The 24423-nt window shown below is 37.9% G+C and overlaps 1 protein-coding gene across 7 annotated transcripts in view; it reads left to right on the forward strand.

Moving 5' to 3' along the window:
• Positions 1-24423, forward strand: part of DLGAP1 (DLG associated protein 1) — a 415626-nt gene that overhangs the window by 173761 nt on the left and 217442 nt on the right. The window lies entirely within an intron of this gene.

Consider the following 24423-nt stretch of genomic DNA (forward strand, 5'->3'; position numbering starts at 1 on the left):
GTTGGGGTCTCACAAGATCAGAGTAGAGGGGCAGAATCACCTCCCTCAACTGCTAGCCACGCTGCTTTTGAAGCAGCCCAGGATGCAGTTGGGTTTCTGGGCTGTTGAGTGCATACTGTTGGCCCATGCCCAACTTTTCATCCACAAGAACCCCCCAAGCCCTTTTCTCCAGGGCTGCTCTTAATGAGTTCTTCTCCCAGTCTGTGCTCATGTCTGGGATTGTCCTGAACCATGTGCAGGACCTTTCTCTTGGACTTTTTGAACTTCATGAGGTTCTCAAGCTTGTCCAAGTGCCTCTGGATGACATCCCATCCCTCCACTGTGTCAACCACACCACTCAGCTTGGTGCCAGCTGAAAACTTGCTGAGGGTGCACTCGATCCCACTCTCTGTGTCACTGACAAAGATATTGAAGAGCATCAGTCCCAGGACAAAGCCCTGAGAGACACCACTTGTCACTGGACTCCATCTGGATGTAGAGCCATTGACCATAACTCCCTGGCTGCATCTGTCCAACCAATTCCCTATCCACTGAATAGTCCACCCTTCAAATCCATGTCTCTCCAATTTGGAAATAAGGATGTCATGTGGCACTGTGTCAAAAGCCTTACAGAAGGCTAGGTAGATGGCATCGATCAGTCTTCCCTTGTTGACCATTGCAGTGACTCCATCATAGAAGGCCACCAGGCTGGTCAAGCACAATTTGCCCTAAGTGAAGCCATGCCGGCTGACTTCAACTGCCTCCTTGTCTTGTTGTCTTGCACGTGCTTTAGCATTGCTTCCATGAGTATCTGCTCCATGATCTTCCCATGCACAGAGGTGAGGTTCACTGGCCTGTATTTCCCCAGGTCTTCTTTTCTCCTCTTTTTAAAAACAGGAGTAATGTTTCCCTTTTTCCAGTGACTGGGGACTTTGCCTAACTACCTTGACTTTTCAAACATGATGTAGAGTGGCTTGGCAGCAACATCACCCAGTTCCTTCAGAACCCTGGGATGCATCTCATCAGGCCACTTAGATTTGTAGATATTCAGTTTCATCAAGTACTCCCAAACCTGCTCTTCAGATAGAGTGGGAAAGACTTCGCTCCCCCAAGCCCTACCTAGAGTTTCAGGGACTTAAGAGATATGGGAAACCTGATGCCAGTGAAAAATAAGGTAGCGTCCTCAGACTTCTCCATATCCATAGTCACCGTTCCCCCTGCTCATTTATCAGGAGACATACTCTCCTTGGCTTTTCTTTTTTGACCTATGTATTATAAATTCCCTTCTTGTTATTCTTCACTTCCCTTGCCAAGTCCATTCCATCTGTGCCCTAGCTTTCCTGATCCCATTCCTACACTTCTGAACCATATCCCTGTACTCTACCCAGGTCACCTGCCCCTGCTTCCTCTGGCTGTGCATTGCCTTCTTACTCCTCATTGTGAGTGCCAGATCCTAGCTCAGTCACATTGTTTTCCAGTCTGCCTTGCTTGAATTTTTACACATCAGGATGGCGATCTTTTGTCCTCTAAGAACTTGTGGATAAAGCAAATTGTTTGGGGTCATTAAGTGTGTAAGGATGGAATAAGTAAGGTTCATTTAAGCATATTAATACGATTTAGGTGGCAGTTATTCAATATATTGCCTGGAAACTTGGAGACTCACCTTTGCAAACTGAAAACAGATTGGGATAGCCCATTTCCTAAAGAAAATCAGAGATTCTAGGATCTGGAAAAATGAAAAATCACCCCAGATCCTCACGCAAAATGAGAATGGCAAGATCACAGCTAAGGTTATGTGGTCTGAACATTGATTGACATAAACCCTTATCAGGAATATTTATTAAAATAAATAGTCAGTCTCCAAGGTTTAGTGCTTTCATTGTCAGCAAATGAAGAAAATTTGTTCTTACATAGCAATCCCTCTTTCTTAGGCCTTGTAAATGTAAAAAGCCGTGTGCTGATGTTCTGCTAAGTCATGAGTGTCATCCCATGTCAGTACCCTTGTTTTTCTCTACTTACATGGCTTAAAATCAAAGAGTGAGTGAAGGTCATGAATAATTTGGTGTGTATTTGATATTTCTTGGAATTAAAATAAGTGTATGTCAGAAAGAAGGAAAAGAGTCTCTAAACCTGTAAGAATTATGTGTTTCTTAGTAATCTTAACGTTTTCACATTGTTTCTTAAAAAGGACCCTTGTGACAGTAGGTTATGTTAATCCCACAGTGCAAATATCCAGTTTGTTTGTGACTGAGAACTAGATGGGTAAGGCTGAAAATTAAAGAAGTAATTTTTGGAATTTACTGTAATGAACATATTTTTCTCATGTGAGAGTCACATAAAATTACTGTATTTGTAGATGTCATCTGCATTAGCTTCCAGGTTTGGTCTGGAAACCTGTGAATTTCAAGCAGTCTGCCCCAGAAAAAAAATGCTCACTGAAATACATAAAAATAACTTTGGTTTAAATATTAAATGTGCAGTAAATTGGTTGAAGCCTAACTCAAAATGGGGTACTGGCACATTTTCTATCTAAAAAACACTGGTACAATGGCAGCATTATGAATCCATAGATTATTTTTGTTAAAAAATTGTATATGTAGTCAGAACCTTAAATTTCAACATTGAGAATTGTCATCTGGTTGCCCAGCTATTGGGATGTCTTGCATCCTACATAAGAAAAGACACTGAGGTGCTGGAGTGTGTCTAAAGAACAGCCAAGCTGTGAAGGATCTGGAGAATAAGTCTTACGAGGAGTGACTGAGGGAACGGGGGTTGTTTAACCTGGAGGAAGGAAGGGTCAGGGGAGACCTTATTGCTCTCTACTACTACCTGAAAGGAGGATGTAGTGAGCTGGAGGTTGATCTCTTCTCCAAGATAAACAAGGGGTAGGACAAGAGGAAATGGCCTCAAGTTGTGCCAAGGAAGGTTTGGATTAGATTTTAGGAAAATGTTCTTTACCAGAAGGGTTGTCAAGCACTGTAACAGGCTCCTCAGGGAATGGTTGAGTCTCCATCCCTGGAAGTATTTAAAAGATGTGTAAATATGGCACTCGGGGATGTGGTTAATGGTGGACTTGGAAGTCCTAGGTTAACGGTTGGACCTGACAGTCTTTTCCAACCTAAATGATTCTAAGATTCCATGATTTTGGAAACTGTGTTCCAAGAAGTAACTTCTCCAATATGGAAGTGGGAATCTACATTAGCACTTTAGGGGGAGCAATGTCTCAGGGCAGAACCCTTCTATCTTTATTAACGTAAACACTTCTTTAACTATATAATACAAAGAGGTGTTACATATTTAATATCCTTTTAAACTCTGTGGAACCAAATACAGCAGTTACTAATACAATATTTTTTAAAGGCAACAAACCTCTGGTTTTTCATCTGCCAGGGTCTTTTGCTTCCTTCAGCACATGGCAATTCTGGCTCATTTCTCATTCTGACTCTTTAAGTTTTTGCTGATCATCTTATTTGCTGCTGCCATAGCTGAAGTCAAGCATGACCTAACTTTTCTGTGCCTTTCATGCATGCTCAAAAAAATGTTAATTTTTACTGATTTAAGGGTTTTCTTGTATCATTTTACACTGGGTTTTCTCCTGCAGTTTACAAGAGGAGTTGCTGCTAGATGATGTATCTGTATAATGTTTGGAATGTTATATTTCATTCATGAATCTTACTCTTCTTTGCATTTCTTCTCAAAATTTACCTCTATCATAAAATACACATATAACTTCTATCACATAAAACTTAGAGGGTTGCTAGGTTGCTCTTAAATCTGTAGTTTTTAAGGGCATTCATAAACTCTTTTTTCTTCTGTGTCTTACCATTCTTGAGTCCAGAAGTGACTGAATTCACTTGTTAGTAATGCCAATATGTGTTTTGTCTTTCCTTGAGCATCTTGCTCAGCTGCTGCAGGATAAGACCTTTGATAGTATGGGGAAGGACTGGGGTGATGCTCTAAGAATCATACATACTTCATATTGAATAGCTTTACAAAGTAATTTCTTCACTTTCTATCCCTTTTAGTGCTATTACACTGTCACCATTTCCTTCAATTTTAACGTTCACCAATTTCAGGTGCACTCTCACCCTTGTTCAAATAGCAGCAATCCTTTGACTACTCATTGAAGTTTCAGAAGTCGAGCTTTGGCTGGGGAGTTGAGGCACTGCAAGTCCAGCAAAGATGTGGAAAGGCAGGGAGTCAGATCAGTTTAGTTCCCCTGAACTCTTCTATAGGCAGCTGCTGCTACAAATGTGGAAAAAACCTCCTACATGCAAGCAGTCACTGACTCCCCTATGCTGGTGCATGGCTTTGCATGCAAAATTTTGGAAAAGTCCTAGAGAGACAATTCAGTTGTCATTCTCACTTGTATAGAGATATTATGAGACACCTTAAGTTGTTGTAGATCAAGGATGAAGTCTGAAAACTTAGGAGGAAAGTTTTTGGCCAAATCCTTCAACCGCAACCTGTTTTTTGTAAGGCTGGCTGGCTTAGGGAAGAGCAGTGAAAGCTGTTCAGTACCTATCTGTGGAGGGCTGTGACCCCTGCTAGCAATACCTATCCACTACAGCCTGAGTTAGATGTTCCTTGTGATCTTATAATTTAGGAAAAAGGCCATCTGGCTTTTACAGGTTCAATCTAATCTCCCTTCACATTGCCTTTTCTCTAATATAATAGGATTTAAATGTTTCATTGTAGCAAGAAAAAAAGCATGGCCGTCACACAGCACAGTAACCACTGTTCTCCTTGTCCATGCAGTTGTACTGTTGACCTGGAAATAATGACATAAATTTAAAACTGCAATGAGAAACACTGGAAAATACTCATGAAAACCTTTTAAATACTATGAGTGGTTTTGTGCTTGCTTTGAAGTGCTTAACCAGTACAGGTGTCAGAAATGGTAGAGAAAAAAAAAATAATACGGAAGCAAAAGAAATTATTGAGTAAAGTATTCTGGTTTCAAAATGCAGAACTGAAAACCACTTTGATTTAATTTTCTTTTGTTTTGGAATTAAAGACAAAAAAACAATATAAATTACAAATTCTCTGAGAATTTAAAAATATTCTGATGTCTAATTTTTTACTGTTACTGCCTCTGCTCTTTACATACGTATTTCTTTTCTACTCTTAAATAATAATAATAATAAAAGGTCCCTCTGTGGTAAAAGAAATAGTACTGAATATTAAGTGAATTGAGCCTCACATCTGGTACTCATAAGCTACAGTATGAGAAGCCCTGCTGGGGCTGAAGGGATGTATTCCACCTCCCCATCACCCTTCCTATCTGAAAATCTGTGCTATGTTAGCAGATCTACACAGACCTTGTTTGTGGTGGCTGACCTCTGCCTGCCTCCATCCGCACCTGTGGTATGTCTTTTGTCCTGATATGTCCAATCCAGATGAAAATTAATATTGCTTGGGGCTGAAGCTCAGCTTTTTGGAGAAGGAGCACTTTAGAGTGTCTGTGCCGGTTTGGACAAATTTGGAGGAAAATATCCTCTGATAGAACGCAGGTTACAACCAGCCCTCCCCCACCAGGTTCGGGAAAAAAAGAAATTTTCCTCAAAGGAAAGTGAAAGAGATAAAAACTATTTATTTAACAAACACACAGAGAAAGGATAATAATGCTAAATAATAAAACCTCTTGCTGTGGACAGAAAACCTGGGAAAATTTAGAGTCCTTCTGTAGGTAGCCTCTCCCCTCCTTCTCGGAGCTGGGACGGGGTGGGCCCTCCTCCAGGGCCTCCACCTTGGTGGAAAAAGTCCTGATGTGTTCTGATGTTGAAACAGTTCAAAAAAGAAGAAGGGAAAAAAAACGAAGTCCCAGGAAAACAAAAGTTCAACTCTCTGTCTCCCTCCAGAGAAAAAGAAAGCTGAAAGCTGGCTGGAAAGCAAGCAGTGCTTCCTCCTGCTCCTCTCTCTCTCCGCAGCAGAATGCAGAGGGGTTTTTTTATCTGTGTTCTTGAAAACAAACTGCTTTGAAGAGTTCCCTCAGTTTTTCTCTCCCCCCTTTCAGTCTCAGTTTAAAGACATAGAAAGGCACAAAATTAATTTCTGGGCATACGGCAGTGATATGGGATACACATCATAAAGTCACCCCAAGACAGTGTCCTGTTGTCTGCTTTGCTCTTGTTGGTCTGAATGAGCTCTGGGAGAGGCAGCTTGCCTTTGCTCAGCAAGTAACATCAAAGTGGAACACTTGGAGTGTGACTGAAGGAAATGCCCCAGAAGAGCTCTGGTAAGTGCTCTTATAGTGCACTGATGTCATATCCTGATGAAAATGAGTATTGTGCTCCCCCACCTGCAACAAGGAGTGCGCAAGGCAAAGGGAAAGCTTCCTCAGACCCAGTCTCCTCAGACCCCAAGCTTTCTGGAAAGCATGTACTCTCTCCTAGCATTAGAAGTAGCTACTTGTGTCCATGACACAGCACCGTTACTTGTCCTTAAAGTGTATAAAAGTAGACTGTTCTTAAATTAGAATCACGGAATCATAGAATGTTTTGGGTTGGAAGGGTCCTTGAAGATCATCTAGTTCCGCCCAACTTGCTATGGGCAGAGGCATCTTCCGCTGGACCAGGCTGCTCAAAGCTGCTGCCAAATCAGTGGCAGCACTTTTTCTCTTAAGGATCCTTGCAAGATTTTTCTGTCGCATACGCAGTGTAAACATTTCTTGAGTCATTTTTTTCTTTGGGCCAGGGCTCATTCCTACTAATCAGCAGTGCAGGTGGTGTGACAGAGGTCCTGTCTGTAGCTGAAAATTTTAATAAAGAACTCATCTCTTTATTTCCTCTGGTTCTCATTAGGAAAATGAACTGGGTTCATGTATAAACATAAAGCTGTGGAAAAATTTCATTTAGTTTAGAAAAACACATAGCATAAGAACATGATCTAATGAAGTCCTGAATTTCATCCCTCCCCTATTCTTAAACTCTTTCATGTCTTCTTGTCCTCTGTTATGATATTTAAGTTACCAGTTTTGGAGGGTTCAGCCTATTTGGAGGGTTCAGTCACTGTTTCTTGAATATATGCCACTTATCACCATTTTGATACATATTTTTCATTTCTTTACTTTTTAAATTAGGACTGTTGTTTTCCCTTTTTATCTTTGTATGTTACCACATCTAAGAAATAGATAAATACTTTATATTGATATGTTTAAGGATCTTTAAGACAGTGGTCTGTATTGAGAGCTACAACAATGCACAGATTTAATATCTGTGCTACATATTCTGTCCTATGGGAACATCAGAGTAAAATGCTTTTGGTTTTACAGATAAAATAGGTTTTTTCAAGGAGTCAGATTGGTCCTATAATTCTGGTGAATTGCACTTTATTCCCCAAGTTGCTGTTGATGTGAATGGGAGCAAATTTTTTATTACCTGTGTTAGTGTCATTTTCATGCTGAACCAATGTATCTACGCAGTTATGCATTGGTAGAAAGCTCATAGAAGAATGTACTCCAAAGTTTGTCAAAGACAAACCACTTTCTTGCATTCTTCTTTTTTTTTCCTGCAGTAGCTGATACAGCTTTTATTCTCTTCACGCAGTGCATCATAATCCTCCCATAGGGTTTATTTTTTATCACTTTGAAATCCAAAGTTTAATATCCCAGTTAGGGTCAGGTGCTTGGAGATGAGAAACTTTCATAATTTTTCACCTGTGTAATAGTTCTGAATCTGCAAGTCCCTTCCAGAAAGCTTGTAACAGTATATATTCTCATGAGTGTTGTATACTTCTGTTATGGATGGTAGTGCATGAGTTTATTGTTTCTAAGGGTATTCTAATGTGCCCAAGTTGTATTTATATGCAGGATATGTTTTGCATATCAGACAAAAAAATATCCATATTTTGATGTTTGAAGTCCTTGCTAGGAATTCTTTTCTAAAAATAAGCATTTTATAGGGTACTTAATCAATCTTATGTAAAAAATGAGCAGTTTGATCTTGTCTTCACTGCACTGCAGTTTTTCGTCTGACACACCCAGATTTCAAACCAGCAATCTTGGTAGGTTGTTGGGTTTTTTTAATAGGAGGTAGGATGAGGAAACTTCTGGGTGTACTGTTTTAGCAGTGCTTTCATTACAAGATGAAAAATATTGATGAATGAGTGAACAAAGATTTGATTAGATAATTGTGACGGAACAAAACTGGCAGAATTGTGTGTTCTGCTTTGCCCGTGGGCTTTTCTATCAGCACTTGAACAACAAATCTGAAAAGTGACAGAATTAAATCTTAGCAAAATAAATTGAGATAAATTGTGTAGTCTTAGCTGGTTTGCAGTCCCCGATAATTTGCTGCCTGATGGAAGTCAGTCAACCAGTTTTCTGTTTTCCAAGGCTTTTTAAACATGAGATCCTTGGATGCTCACTCCATGGACAAATCCAAGGAAGTCTGGGAAATAACACTAATAAAAAATAGTTTCTTTTCAGCAGGCTATTTACTATAGGAAGAACTGTACTCTCCTGATAAAGTTTTGAAGCATGGAGCACCACTGAAAACCACAAGTCTAAAATGAGAAGGAAAACCAGAAAATTAAAAATATGCTGATTATTTATTTGGTTTTATTCATTTACTTTGCTGTGTGATTGTTTGCTCTTTTTTTATGCCTTCCTTCTAATGGAATACTCTATCTGAATCATACATCATGTTCTGGAAAGTTCTGCTGCCTGATGGCAGAATTACTCAGGGAAGTACTTGGACCCTTGCCAAGCTTCTGCTTGGAGGTGAAATGGATTATGAGAGTCAACTATCACTTTAATGATCTTCTGTTTATTAGCAAAGAGGATACAGAAAGCACATTTTTCTGAATGCAGGGAGAACAAACAGCAGGCAATTTCCTTGCCTGAAATGCCATTGCTGCCTTTTCAGCCTGTCCTGTGCACCGTAGGTTTATTTTTTTGACCTCTGAGGACACTTGTGCAGCCACACTTCTCCCCTGGTTTCCTGCTGTCTGACATTTGCCTTTTGGTTGCTGGTGAATTTTGAAGGTATGGTTTCATGGTATGAGGTGTTCAATAATAGAGTAGTTAAAGGAATTTCTGTCTCTTTCATCATGCAGATCGAGTTGTTTTATTGCAACAGAAAGTTGACTTTGCTCTGGCAATCTGAGAGGAATATGGTGGGTATGGTGGTCTTTAATGGCACTGAATGGTTCATTCTGATAGAACTGGGGCTTGACATTGCTAAGAATATAGTTTAAAGTCCATTTAGCTGCCTGTGCCATATCCTGTCTTCAGTCATGAGTAATAACAGCTACCATGGGAAAAACATAGGTCTAGGGCTAAGCATGCAAAGAGGCATCTTGCTCCAAAATCATGGCACACCCACAAATCATGACACATCTAGAACAGGGCATCCACAACTTCTATGTGCAACTTATTCCACAGTCTCACCACACTCATCATAAAAAATGTCTTCCTCTTGTCCGATTTAAATCTACCATTTTTCAGTTTAAGACTGTTGCCCTTTATCCTGTCACGACAGGCACTGCTGAACAACCACAATTCTCTCAGCAATTCTTCATAGAGGAGGTCAAAACTGTTTCAGGAGAGTCTGTGCTTAGCTGTATGTTGTCCTTAATACGTCAGCATTTTTCAGTGTATGAGAATTAGCCCTCAGATATCCTCACAGTTCCTTCTTGCTTTTGTATGGGAAGAAATGTTGTTTCATGTCAATGTGTCTAGTGAAATTGCATTTTTCTTTAAGTGTGGGACATCCAGTTGTTTGAAAAGTGTCTCAAGATTTCTTTCTGCTATTCTCCTCTGACTTTAGTTTTTTGCTTTTTCCATATTTGGCTCACAGTACTATAACACCTGTGCTTTCTATTCCCTGCAAATTTTCTGTCAACTAAAATGTACCATATCTTAATTTCCTTGTGCGATACAAAAGACATATGTATATCTTCTTTCAGAAAAAAAAAGATTTCTTGCATGAGTCTTGTTGACATTATCATCTGCTCCTTTTCAAAACAGCTGCCTAAAATGAGACCAGGAGAATACAATCCAAGGGGTGCTTACTTATTTCTTTAACTTTCTCATTTGATCAATAAGCTCAATAAATTAATATTTCTGATTCATCCTAAGTTCAATTTTGTCACTTTATTCTCAGAGATAAAGGTTTCAATTTGTTGGTTTTTTTGATGAAGGGCATGTAATTTATAAATTCAAAGGAGGACAAAGTTCTTAGTAACAAATATCTATAAAATGTAACCTAAGAGAAAACAGAAAAAAAAATAGTTTGAGAAACAGTAAAATGTTTTAAAGCATCCCTTGTGAAATGCTAAAATGGCTCAAAGAAGGTTCTTTAATTCAGGGATAAGAGTTTGAGTCCGCTCTGTGCTATTTCTAGTGAATGTTAGGTAGGTATTTGACTGCAGCAAAACCGTGTATGTATTGAGCTATTGCAATTCACCTTCAATTCCTACAGAAACTGTAAATTGGTATGAGCCTACAGTCTGATTTAAATGAAATTTTGACTCTACTTTTACTGTGCTTCATAAGAGTCCCTAAAGTTATGGTGAAGGGTCAAAATATATTATGTATTTAATGGTTGGAGGTGAAGCACAGCTACTGGTTCCATCTGTGAGGCTACAGAAAGAAGCATTCTGGTGCATTAGGTGATGGTGCAACTTGTGTTTCCTTACACAAACAAAAGGCTTGTGTAGCCTTAGGTTAAAATCAGATGTTTATGAAGGTGGTCATAGCTGTGTGAGAACTAAATGAGTTCCATGTCCCAATCTTTCCCCTCATGCTCTCTGCATTTTTAAGAAATTCAAGTTAGTTCACTAAATAATTACTCTCTTGATTTGCAGAAAAAGCTGATACTTGAAAAGGCTTTGAAAGTATTAAGTAGCTTATTTTTTCCCTTTGGAGGAAGCTCCGAGTCTTCCATTTACTCATTTAATCTGTCATTCCATTGCACCCAAGGGTAAAGTGTCATTTCTGTGTGCTTCAGTAATTTTGTACAGCACACAGAGAACAAACAAATATCAAGTGACTGAAGCCAAAGTAGATTTCATGGAGGAAGCTATGTTTCCTTTTCTTGCCATACATTTTTAATAGAGGTTTTCTTGATTGTAAGCTGGTAAGCAGACTTCTGCCCTGAAATTTATAAATGTGTTTATAATAGTAGTTGGTACAAATCATAGGTCAGAACATGTTCTCAGAATACACTGGCTTTTCCTCAAATTACAGACAGTGGTTTCATAAATACCTGGATGCCATGAATGAACTTTGTAGCAAATCAAAACAATCTTCCATTTCACTTTTAGAAAATAGGATTTTAGATAATAATATCTGTAGTCAGTTGTTGTTTTAGAGCCTTTTACTACCCAGCATAATGATACAGAATATCAAAAAGATATAATTCACTCTTATTACTTAGTGGTTTTAAATTTAACTCAATAAGATAGTCCAGTATCTTGGTTATTTTAGGGGATTAAACCAGAGCTCTGAATCTGAGCTGAATAAGCTGTATTAACTGATGTCATATTTCTGATAAGCAAAATGCTATGCTTTTTGACTAGAAGCTACAAAACATTTTCAAGGAAATAACAGAATGCCATAATATCCAAACTAGTTCTTGGGAGATTTGTGATACTAAAATTATAGAGGTTTTTATTGAACAGGCATGAGCACTGGCAATACTAAAATGAAATACGTAAGGCAAGTGAAATATGTAAGTTCATTTAAGAGGAGGAAATGAAAATAATTTAAAAGTATAAATTATATATATTTTACTACACAAAAGATATAAACAAGTTTTCTGAGAAAGTGTCGTATCATTTAGAATAAATAGTCCCTATTAAATAGTGCCAGATTGTCTTCTCCTGGCTGAAATACATGACAACCATTTATTTATCCAGTGTCATATTCTGATGAACAAAAAAGATCTCTGCTATGTCCTATACATCTAAATTTGAAATCAGAAGAGAAACTGTACATTGCTATTACAACTCCTACCCAGTGTACATAACTGAGCTTATCCTTCCGAATAACTGCTGAACCTAGGCAGAGTTAAAAAGTGAGCAAAATACATTCTGGAGATGCATTTTTGGCAGCTGTTAAAATTTAGGGCGAGTTAAGATTGGTTTTGGGTTAATTTGAAGAACTGGAGCAGTTTTACAATTTAGAAACAAATTTAGTTTCTGTTGTTTGAATTCTGGACTACTAGCTTTTTAGGATTGATTATCTACTGTTTAAAAAATAAAATTGCATAGTTATGGCCAAATTTCATTACATTAGCTGATAATTAATCCAAACATTTGTGTAAATATCGAGAGCAAATACAATTCAAGCAAACTGAAATTTGCTTATTGTACAGTCAAGATTTCATCATCTTGGTGCCTAGAAGCTTGCCTCTACTTACTTTTGCTGGGGGAGACATCTGATGAACATGATCTTTAATTAGTAGTATTCCTAAGCCATTTTTGGAGCCCTCAGCATTATTGTAACACTGCAGGTTTCTTTGTACCTGGCATAATTGCAGGCTTTAGAATACACCATGAAGCCCCTGTAAAAAGGTTTCCCCACCTGCTTTTCCAGCTGTAACCTTTTCATGTTTCTGTGAGCTACTAGCTTAATTTTTTTCAGCAGTCTTTTCATATTCGTCTTCTCAAATAAGCTTTTCCACTTTGGAAAAATGGATTTTCACTCCATTCCACTGTATTTTTAAATGTCCTGGTTAGAAATGTCAGCCTAGAAGGATCTTTCACCTTACCTTTGATTTTGTGTTTACAGTGCTTGCCACCTTAATTCTGCCTAGAAGAAATTAATTTGAGTAGGGCTTTATAAATACTGAAGTGGCCTGAGCTGGCCCCTCCCATTTTAGGAAGTTCTGCCAGTAAGGCAGTAATTCTGCTGCAAATCAAGCGTGAGCTATTGAGATATTACTGTCCACTTGTTTCAGTGAGAAAAGAAAAAAACCTGACTTTTCAAGATACTTTTTTGAGGTGGGCAATCCAGAAAGCATAGACATTAAAGCAGTAGTTTTAAAAGGAAGGGTCACTGAGAATGTTGTGGCATGGTGTGATAGAATGGAGAATAGGATGAAAGGTGTTATAGGAAGGGATTAAAAAACCTTCTTGTGTATATATCCTGAACCAGGGAGGGCAGTGGTGGAGGGAAGGATCAGCATCAGTCATCCAATTTGGATTACAAGATATATGTAGCATGGAGATGATCAACCTCTGATTCCATTGTATTCTGAGCTGCAGTTTTTCCTCAGAAATGTATCCTTTGGGGAATTAAAGGCTGCACAGATCCTGTTTTTCAAGAGTCTTCATTCAATATGTTGTTTACAGGTCTTCCAGCAAGTGGTAGCTTAGTTTCTTCTTCCAGTCATTTCTTTATATAAGAATATATATATAATAAAAAATAAGCAACAATGTTTTTCAGAAAGGTGGTTGCTCACATCTAATTTTATGATACAATGCTTACATACTTGAGAAGTGCTACATGATTTCACCAGCAAACATTTGGTGACCAAACAAAAGACAAAAATATACTCTTATCACTCACCAGAAATGAAAATGAAAGCATAAAAGTGACATAATGAGAAAATTTGCATAAAAGTGGCATAATTAAACATTTGCAGAATTTCTGTTACTTTGTTACGAAACTCTAAAAATTATGTTAATGGTTTGTAGACGTACATTCATGGCATATATCTGGACAAACAGCATTTAACATCAAAGTTTAGTCCAAAACAATGAAATTCAATGTGTAGTGATAAATACAGTGCATGTTAGATGGATTGAACATGTTGCAATCAACATAAATAGCCAAATGCATAAAAGATGCTTCTTAATTCTCCATTTTACAGTGTGTACTGCCTAACAAAAGAAGAAAGAAGAGACATAAATTGATGCTAATCCAAGCAGAGGATGAAATGGGTCATCTTGAAATATGGCTGATGGGCTAAAAACAGTCATTGTGAGATAGAAATGGGCGCAAAATAGTACAGGCTGCAGGATGCTATTTTGCAGAAATGAAGTAGAAGCATCAGTGTCAAAAGGCACACCCACGCATAAAATGTCTCCAGCTTCTGCACTTAAAATGTCTGAACTGCAAATTTATGGAATTACATAATTTTGATTAAGTGAAACTGCTGTAATAACTGTTCACTGGATCACTAATGAGAGGACTTGACATAGGGTTGTAAGTCATTTTACAGTTAAAAATGCATTTTGTGGCTATCTGTACATTAATCTATAGGTTTGCATCTCTTTCCTGTGAAATTTTGCAGATTTGCACGTTCCCTGCTTTTCAGCCAGAATTTGATGTGTGAAAATTTAGTGGGAAAGAGGAAACATAAACAGTTGATAAGCTTGGCTCTTCTGTCAGCTCCTCGCAGCACCCTAAGTGAGCTAAGTAGCCTATCACATGGTGCAGGAATGCCTTCACCTCCAAAGGGAAAACCAGTGCCAGCTTAAAGGCTTGTGACGACAAGGAGAGAGCAGAGAGCCTGATCTCTGCTTGGGAGCAGGTTCTTCTTTCCACACCAGCATGAGGATTTAGTAGAGCAATTTCATGACTTGCAGAGAAAACCTGATGGCACACTCACTCCTCGCTGATAGAGCAGCTTGGGCAGGATATGCGTAGGAGTTTATTTTAAGTAACTAAATTTAAAAGCTTTAGAAAAATTACAAATATTAGCCAACAGCTTAAGCAACTGCTTCCTTCTTGAGAATACTTTCATGTATTTCCAGTTTAAACACAGCTTATCTCTGTGAAGCGAAATGACATGGCAACAGTGCTTTTGTGATACAGCATTGCTGATAGTCACCTAATTTGGCCAGGCCAGTGAGAGCCAGTGAGCTTCTTGCTGGTCTCTCTTCCTTGCTTTCTTATGAGGAAAAGATGAGAGAGTTGGGCCTGTTTAACCTTGAGAAGACCGAAGGGTACCTCTTTAATTTATGCAAGTATCTGAACAGGGAGTGCCAAGAGGATGGAGCCAGGTTCTTCTCGGTGGTGCCAAGCAACAGGACAAGAGGCAACAGGCAGAAACTGATTCACAGAAAATTCCACCTGAACATGTGGAAGGATTTTTTTTGCTGTGTGGGTGACCACACGCTGAAACAGGTTGCCCAGAGAGGTCGTGGAATCTCCCTCACTGAAGATATTCCAGAACTGTCTGGATGCAATTCTGTGCGATGCAGTCAGGGATGGCCCTGTTTGAGCAGGGAGGTTGGAAAGATGACACACTGTGGTACCTTCCAACCTGACCCATTCTGTGATTCCTCTCCTCCCAGATTATGAAAGTGTCATGTGGGAGTTTGGCTGAGTTGTTTTGTCCTAATTTCCTGAGGTCAGAAATTTGTTCCCTTAGGCCCTAAAATCTTGTGTGAAATATTCATTATTACTGATGGGGGCTGCCTCCTCATACCTGTCATGTTTGTTAGAAATGTGCTTCATGGTCTGTACAGGGCTGAACAAAATAGCTTTGCTCTCTGTTTGAGAGTGGAAAGATGCCCAGAGCATTTTTCTGTCCCCAGTCCCACAGGACTGCCCACTGGAGCTTGGTATGGGTAAAGGCAAATGTACACCTTGTTCCAGGAGGATGTAAAGTCGTCAAATCACACATTTCAGCCAGCATATTGTGGAGGTAAGGAGATACTTGGTCCATCTCTCCATTGGGACCTAAGAGAGTAACAAGGCTTTTAACACAGGCCAAATCAGGACTTCAGTTCTTGGAAAAAATGACAGCTTTTTTTTGGTGGCGTGATTAAGGATCAACAAAGAGTGTCTAGTAGTTTTAAGTGGAAAACATTTTCTTCCTTCTCCCCTCCTCTTCATTTTTATTTGGATCAAATCACGTGTACTGGCTTCAGTACAAGTATGTTTAAGAGTTTCAGTTAATTAAGTTATAGGAGACATTATCGGAGGAATCTAAGAAATTTTGGAAACTGAAGCCACATTGAACTCATGCATCTTTTTCTCTGATTTTAAAATGTATATTCTGTCTTGATATACTAGACAGTGAATTATCCTCTTATATGAAAAAGAGAACATATTAAAAATCTTATCAGAAGAGAAGGGCAAGGGTGATTTCAAATGTGTCTGCAGTTTTCCTGTCATTTTTTCCAATGCCACAAAACCTTCAATTAAGAATTATTACATATCTTTTCAAGTGTATTTCTGAGATATGGCTACACCTGCAAAACATACATTGCACTTATTTAGCTCAGTTATGATGAGATTTTAAAATCTTAATATACTGAGGCCAGGTGGTTGTTCCAAATTGCTCCCAGTCAATATTTGGTGGGTTTAATTTGGAAATGCCACAGGGATTCATCCTACTCTTGTATTATTTCTGATCTATCACAGTGTTTGCTAGTGGGTGGCTGTCATTTGTTGACATGACATGTTTGTTTTACATGGGTCTGCTGATGTTATGCAACTTCATTTAGGCAGTTACATTGTCAAAAGTGAAGTGATAAAAGACCTGTGAGAAATATTTCTTATGACCTTTTCATTATCATAAAAATGTTTCTTTTCTTTGTTATCCTGTAATGATTCTGCAGAATCATCGCATTTTACATCACAGAATTCAGGTACATTTTTTCCTGCATCACTCTGTTTAAATACCAGAGTAATTGAGGTTTAAAGTTAACATTTATCAATAGATAGTCTTTACAGGTAGTGAAGTATATGCTTACACTTGTAATGGGAGTGGATGTAAATCATTAATATTGCAACGGTATGAAATGCTCAGTTTGCAATGTCAACCTTGCATACACAAAACCCAAAAAATTTGTGACAGAAATCTTAAGGATGGAATTCTCTTCATAAATGGTATTTGGCTGTAGAGAGGTGAAGCAAGATCAGCTTTCCATAGTGCAATTGATGGCTGTGGTAAAAATACCTGGTCACTCAGTTACTCAAAAGCTCTTCCTGGAATAGTGCAATGAACGTGTAGAGCAAAAAATGGGTTTTCCCACACCGTGGGGTTGCTGAATTCTAGAACTGTATATACAGAGAAAACTTCCATCTCTGTATTTGTTAATAAGCTGTACACATATAAGAAATATGGACTGTGAATGGAGTAGTGCAACTGCCAGTCCTTGAAACTCTTCAAACATACATATACCTCTGTTCTGGATGGAATATATATGTACTCAGTTGTTGGGCATTCACATATTTGCACGCAGACCAGATGCTTGAACCTATATGGCCAATACATTTATTATCTAGACATATAGCAGCAGTTTGTATATATATTATGCATATCTTTCAAAAGGATGACTTTGACATATGACAGTATTTAGTTTGTTGACTTTCAGTAATGACTTCGAATTGCTATTCCAGAGCCATCAGTATACATACTGCATTCATTTTTTGTGCTTCAGTACTTTCAGGTGCAATATGATGTTTGTTCAGCTGTGCTTGCCATCTCTAAAGTACATTAATGTACTCTGAGAAGGCAAAGTGACTGGCACAGAAATGAGTAATTACAATAATGACCGGTTGTTATTCTTGTTTATTTTGAGGAGTATTTCAATTAATGGCTAAGTAAATGGCTACTTCCTGTACATAGCTGGCATCTATATTAATTTCTGAGGTAAGACACATTTGATGTAATACCTGCACCCTTCACTTCACCTAGAGCTGACTCCTATACATGCCCGTTCTGTAACCATATGCCAATACACTGCTGCTCCCACTGCCACCAGGCTCTGGCAGGTCCTGAAGCAACCTTAAAACTGCTGTGGAAGACAGGGCAGACCGAAATTGCCCCATCCTGTGAGTCAGGAATGTTTCCATCTTCCCTTTCTACTCCTGTTACTTGCATTCAACTTTAGTTCAGGAGCCAACACCAATGTCCTCCAAGTTCTATAGCAAAATAGATCCTTTCTGGATGAGAATCAGTAATGGATTTAACCTGCCTGTATGAAATAAGAATGCTGTTGAAAAAGTGGAACAGCAAAGAGTTGCAGTGGTACGTGTAGGCAGAAAACTTACTTTGAAAAGCAGAGAGATAAGGCAAAATGGCAGAGGAAATTAGAGCCTGGCCACTGGGCTGGAAATATACCAAAATCTATGATGCTGATCAAGTATTCACTTGTCAAATGAAAAGGACCATGGATGAGTCTCTTGCTCTTAAGAGCTAAAAGGTATTTCAGTTCAATTGCATAAACTATGTTTAGCCATGTGTGATGAGTCGATACGCAAGATGTGGTAGTGAAAATCAACATGAATAAAGAGTTCATCTTATTTTCTTGCCAGTCTTTAATGTTTTTGATCATCCTCTATTTTCCTATTGATTTGATGGCATGATTTTCCAAAATGCTTTCCTTCTTCCTGTTTCTCTTGGGGTCCATGGAGAATATGGTTTTATCATTTGCATAAAAAGGAATAGGAGGTTTTCATCTTTACTTTTATCTGACATGAAGCGTTAAACTACAAGTCTTCAAGCTTCTCAGATCTTTTTTAGTCCATTTGAACTAGAAACCTCTTTTTTGGTGATCTGAAGATAAGTAAAGTTTGGTAAATGAAGACACACAGGTTTAAAAATGTCTTTCTGCTTGTATTATCTATTTTTGTACTAGTTTTGGAGGGACTTTACATAGAACTTTCAAGAGAAGGGAAAGAGACGGCACTGGAGGGTTTCAGCTGAAGTAGTGTTTCTGCTTCTAGACCCTGTGCATTGGGGAAGATTAGGACGCGCAGGATAAAGTTCAGGAGAAATTATTGAGAGGAAAGACTTCATTAACAATAATAGCTTAGTAAAAAAAGAAAATGAAGAGGAAATACTATATCCTTTACTTAACCAGGAGGTTAAGAGGAAGGCAACTTGTTTTTCCATTCTATAAAGGGTATGATAAAGACTAGCAGGATTGCTTTTCTGATACTAAGTTTTTGTAGGGTGGTGGATAAAATACCCATCTGCAGTTTACCCCAGGTTGTTTGTGGTTTTTTCTATGATCATGAGGAAGGAAGGGGCAAAGCAGAATCCAAAAGGCAGTGTAAAAGAAGTAGATGTGGGAAAACCAGTTAGTTCTCTGAGGAAGAGGGCTGTTTGATAGCCATGTTTTTGCTAAGCAGGGAGACTTTGTGAGGCCCTGGAAATCCAATTTTTAAGAACACTGTAAAAAATGTCTTTAAAAATTAATTAAGAAGTGAAAAAATAGAGTTTATAGAATTGTTTGGGACTCCTTGTTCTTTACAGTGATGTTTTATAAGTTTTGCAGTTCAGCAATATGCCAATCCTGAGTGCCTAGTTAGCTGTGAGGGCAGTTCACATTTGACATATGCAGCAGAGCTGTCAGTTTGCAGCCAAAGAGCAGGGCAAGTTGTGTTTCCAGTGCTAATTCAGATTTGACATCTTATTTATACCTGGAAAATTCTGTTAGAAAATATTAGAACACAAATAATGCTGGCACAGCAGGGTTTTCAAAAAGACACTTGTGTTGAATTTCTTCCCACAAAGTTAGGAAATAAATGCATCTAATATTAGAAAACTCCATGCTAATTGTAGGAAAATACCACACTAGTTACACCATTCTTGAGCCATTGGTTTTCTCCCCAGGGAGAAAGAGATGAGACCTACTGAGCACTAACAGTAATGAGACTTCTTCAGTGACAGTAATTATGTTCCAGTTTAGATAGAATTTCAGTGCACACTTGAAATATTTCCATTTTATTGTCTGTGTGTATTTAAAGCAGTAGAACTAAGCATCTCCAAACACCATGCATTAAGAAACTGTAGCATTTAGTCTAACTCGTTTCAGTGTCAATAGGATTCTATTGAAACTTTTACCTCAACTTGAAATATTAGAAAGTAAGTCCTTATTGATACAAAAGTATCTTACCCCTATCTTTAAAAATGGTTAACTTTCAATCTTATCAGTCCTTCTAGATGTTTCCATGATGCTATGGTTGGGGATGGAGGTATGTGCTGATTTTTATGAAGACCAAAAATATCTGATATTTTGTCCATCTTTTTGGGGGACCAAGTAACACTCCCTAAGAGTCCTCATATGGTTTCCTTGCTGCATTACTGTTTCATGGTGGGTGTCATTCTGGATCTCCCTTATGAAAGCAAAAAGGGTAACAACAGGGGTTTGCATAATTCTGTGCCCTTTCAGAAGAAAATAGGATCTGAGGACAAGTGCAAAAGTAATTTCCCCTGCACAATTTCGAATTCTATATATCCTTTTCAAGCCTCCTTGGAATGCTTGAAAGCAAATCACAGAGGGGTATCCAGTTATGGTGTTAGTAGAAAGTCTCCAATCCTCTTAACTCACCTGCTATATTTGCTCCATAATTTCTGTTGCATAATGATAATTGTGAATGTATAATACAGCAAAGTACTTCTATTAAAAAAACAAATAAATAAAGGTAGGGATCTTTTCAGTGCATTTGAGTAGGAAAAAATATCCATCCTTTTACAAACAAAAAAAACCACAGCAAATTACACCTTCCAAATTAGTTTTCCCCACTCAAAGTAGAAATATATGTTATAACTGATAATTCCCGGGCATAACACAAGATTTTTCCAGGCAGCTAAGTAAGCTTTAGATACAACACATGATAGTCACAGTGGACCTATCATAGTTTAAATGTGGAATAAAGTGAGCAATGCCAACTCCAGATATTCAAAAACATCCATCAAGCTCCAGAAATCCTTGGTTTATGTTTCTTTTTATTCAGCTGCTGGTACCTAAGTTTTGGGACTCCCTTGGATCTTGTTTTCACACAACTGATGATTAGAAGCTTCCTTTATTTTTAATGCAGAATGAGTTTCTCACATGCATTGTCACATACTATAAAATGTAACTGTGCTGTTAAACCAAACTGGAGGTTTTTTTCTAAGTGTGCTGAGGTGGCATGCCTTGAAGAAGCTCTGTATGTCTACTAAATGGAATGCGATTCTGTAGTACAGTTTATTTATAGTTCATCCAAAGATGTCTTGGAGATAATGGCTAGATTAATGAAAGCAGATGACAAATGCAATAGCATCAAATGTAGGGTGATGTTTCTCTTAAAAAGGTAAATTAATTACTTCCCTTTTATAGAGATCTTTTTGTAAAGCTCTTCAGGAAAGGAAGTCCTTCATAAAATTGATAGACTACATATATTTCACTTACAAATTAAAATAAAATTCTTAATAAATTCGCTTTAAGAATTTTTACAAGATCACTTTCTCTAATTAAAAAATAGCACACAGTAGAAATCCAGACAAAGCAATATATCCTCTACCTGTCCAGCAGAAAACATTGAAATGCAGTATTGGGCCATGGGCAGAGGAGTAATTCACTGCTGAAAAGGAAGAAGAAAGCTTGAAGTTTACAAATTGCTTAGGGAGAACTTTCTTCACTCCAGGCCATATCTATGTAGACAGCAGATGCAATATTTTTATAGACAGAGAGGTGCATATATAGTATATTTCTGCAGGCAGAAATGGGGGACTTGATATGTCATCAAACAACAGCACGAAACCTTTTATATCACAGGATGAAAATAGTTATTGATGAAAAGGAAAATTGAAAAGATTGGGCTCCTGTCTTAAAATCAGGAGAAGGGTCTGAGAAACAGAGCTGCTGTCTCTTATAATTACAAAGAGAAGTTCATTTTTTTTCCATTTCTGCAGTCTCTTTGAAGACCTTTGACCGGTGTTATGATCTCTCTGCTTCTCTGCCAGGATAAGCAAACAAATAATTACACTCTTGGGGGATTTTCTAAACACTGGATCCAGTTTTCTTCTTCTGTTTACTTCATACCAAAGTTACTTCTCTCAGTCCCTCAAGCTGCTTCTGGCTTAACTGCCTGCAAGTGAGAGAATAGGCTGTCATGTCTGATGATACTCTTAATACACACAAAGTTGTCAGAAAAAGGAGGCAAGGAGAATTTCACTCCAGAGCTGACATGATTGATCACTTTGATGTTTGTTAGCTTTCTTTAAACTACCCCCGGAAAATGACAACTCAAAGTCCAATTTAATACTCTCAGTGCTCGTGGTTCCTTTTAACGAAATATCCCTGTTAAGCCTTGTAGGACATGCTCTTAAACACATTTTTTTGCTGATTAGAGAATCAGCATGATACGGACACAGAATTCACTATTAATAAATTTAGTTCCATATAAAAATTTTTAAACCCTTTCAGTGTCATAAGACTTCAAGTCACATCATGTAACAAAGTATTATGCTGTTATTAAGTATAGAATTTTGATGTCTGAAGAGACTGCAAATGAGTTGGCAATTGTCCAGTTTCCATATTCTGCTGGAAACAGGCTAAACACTTTTTTATTCGTCATTATTCTAGGACTATGACAAGTCTACACCAGTATTTTCAGGTTTACTTTCAAGATAGAAGTAAAAGTAGCTTTGTAGTGGCTCATGTCATAGTGTCACAGGTCTTCATTTTGCAAGTAAAAAAAAATTGAGCGTTATGAATGTTGAACATTTCCTGAGAGTCAAGTGGGTTTTATTTTATTTGCAGCTATTATCATTAATACTCAATATTTGCAACACAAATAATGGTTCTCTTAGGCAATGCAAGCCTGCTATTTATTCTTTTTCTGGTGGGATACCTTCTAGGAGAAGGGAGGATCTTGTATTACAGTGGGAAACGTTATATGTTTTTCCTTAAGTGTTTTTGATTATTTAAAAAGATTAGGAAAATATCTTCAGTGAAAGTATAATCTGAGGTGCTTTTAAATTGAAGAAATGTATTTTGAAATGTCCCTTCTTAAAATTATTTCATAGTTGCAAAAGGGAAAAATCAAAGGATATGGCTTTCAGGAGAAGAAGAAATAATCTATGTGCCACTGATTCTGGTTTGGACCTTCAGATTTCCATCATTTAATATTCTCAGTTGCTCCCATTTATTTCATATACAACATTAAGATAAACAGCACAGCCAGAGCATGTGATTTTATCTGAACCAGAACTGCGGAAGAGACATAGACAGTCGTTCTTATTATCCCTGTTATTATGTACAAAGATACATTTGATAGGAAGCCCAGAAACCATAAATTTCAGTTCCAGCTCTCCTCCTAATTGCTGTTAATATTTCTATTTCCTTCACATTACACATGGTTCATATTTCTGACTTTGACAGTATCTTTCAGTGGTTCATTTTCACAAAATATTGGGCAGCTTCTTCAAGGTCACTTTAAGCAGGGCTGGGAACAGACTTCAGATTTCTATTGCATTGGCATTAAGACTCATTTGCTTTGCCAACCCTGCAACAGGAAAATATTATGGAAAATAATTTTTATATTGCAAAACATTTGCACTAAGAAGTGAATTTGGATGGTGTTATAATGTTCATTTTTATATTTTCAGTTAAGAAAACCTATTTTTCTGAAACCAGTTTTGTATTCATTTGAATGTGTATATTCAGAGCCTGTTATGGGATCTTTTGCCCATTTCTTATAAGGACATCTGCTGATGAAAGCTACTAAAAATGTCAACATTTGAGTTAATAAGCTTGTCGTTCATCTCATTTTGAAAGATGCAAAGTTCTTTAAGGACATGAGATGTCTCAAGCTATTTCTAGTCATGCATAAAAGCTGTTCCCTTACAGGTCCAGTCTTAATCCTGCAACGCTCAGTGTTTGAAGTGCCATTGCCATTTAAGAGGTATTTGGTATCTCTAGGAGATGCAGTTTTGGTGAATTTGTGATTTTCCAGTTCACTGTCCAAGGTACTTTTTTAGTTCTTCAGTGCAGAAGCATCCCTTTAGTGTTGGCTGGGTTCTTGGTCCAGCCCAATGAAACCATGATTCCCTGCTAAGAGCTCCTGCCTCTGGAGGCATATTAAACTGACTGCCTATTTGCTGGGAGTGGCAAAGTGATTATTACTATACTTATATAGGAAATGAGGTAGAGAATTAGAAGATAGAGAAAAGAATTCTGGCTTGACCTTCTTTAAAGCCTTCATAATTTTTTTTTTTTTTTGCCCCAACTCTTGATTTTTGGGTCTGACTTATGCTTAAATAAACCTGTCTTGACCATTCTCTTTTTAAAAAGCACACACAGAAAGGGATGAAGTTCAAAGATGATGTTATTACATCAAATGAGGCATTTTTTATACCATCATTGGGCAGATTTAGCTCAATCTCCTTTCTGTATTAAATTAGGTCCTAATCCATCTTTCACATTATCTTTGGCTGTTAACTGAAGTGGCCGCTTCAAGGGCCCAACTACACTCTATTCTCATGTAATCAATATAAACAAGTATTATTTTGCAGATTAGATAACTAAAATTAGGTAGGTTTAAATTCAAGTCACAGAGCTCAGCAGTCCCTTCTAGAACCAAACCCAAGGAGGTGACTTTTCCATACTCACACAAGAAAAATACAAGAAAGGTAGAACTCAAATACCCTGAGGCCATTGCTCATTACAAAATAATTCTTTCCCTTTCACAAGAGCCCTTCACCACTGCAGATAGGAAGCTGCAAAATGAGAGGAGTGAAATTGGCACCTTGCAGTGAGTAGGGT

The sequence above is a fragment of the Corvus hawaiiensis genome, chromosome 30 (assembly GCF_020740725.1).
Source record: "Corvus hawaiiensis isolate bCorHaw1 chromosome 30, bCorHaw1.pri.cur, whole genome shotgun sequence".
Classification (NCBI taxonomy): domain Eukaryota; kingdom Metazoa; phylum Chordata; class Aves; order Passeriformes; family Corvidae; genus Corvus; species Corvus hawaiiensis.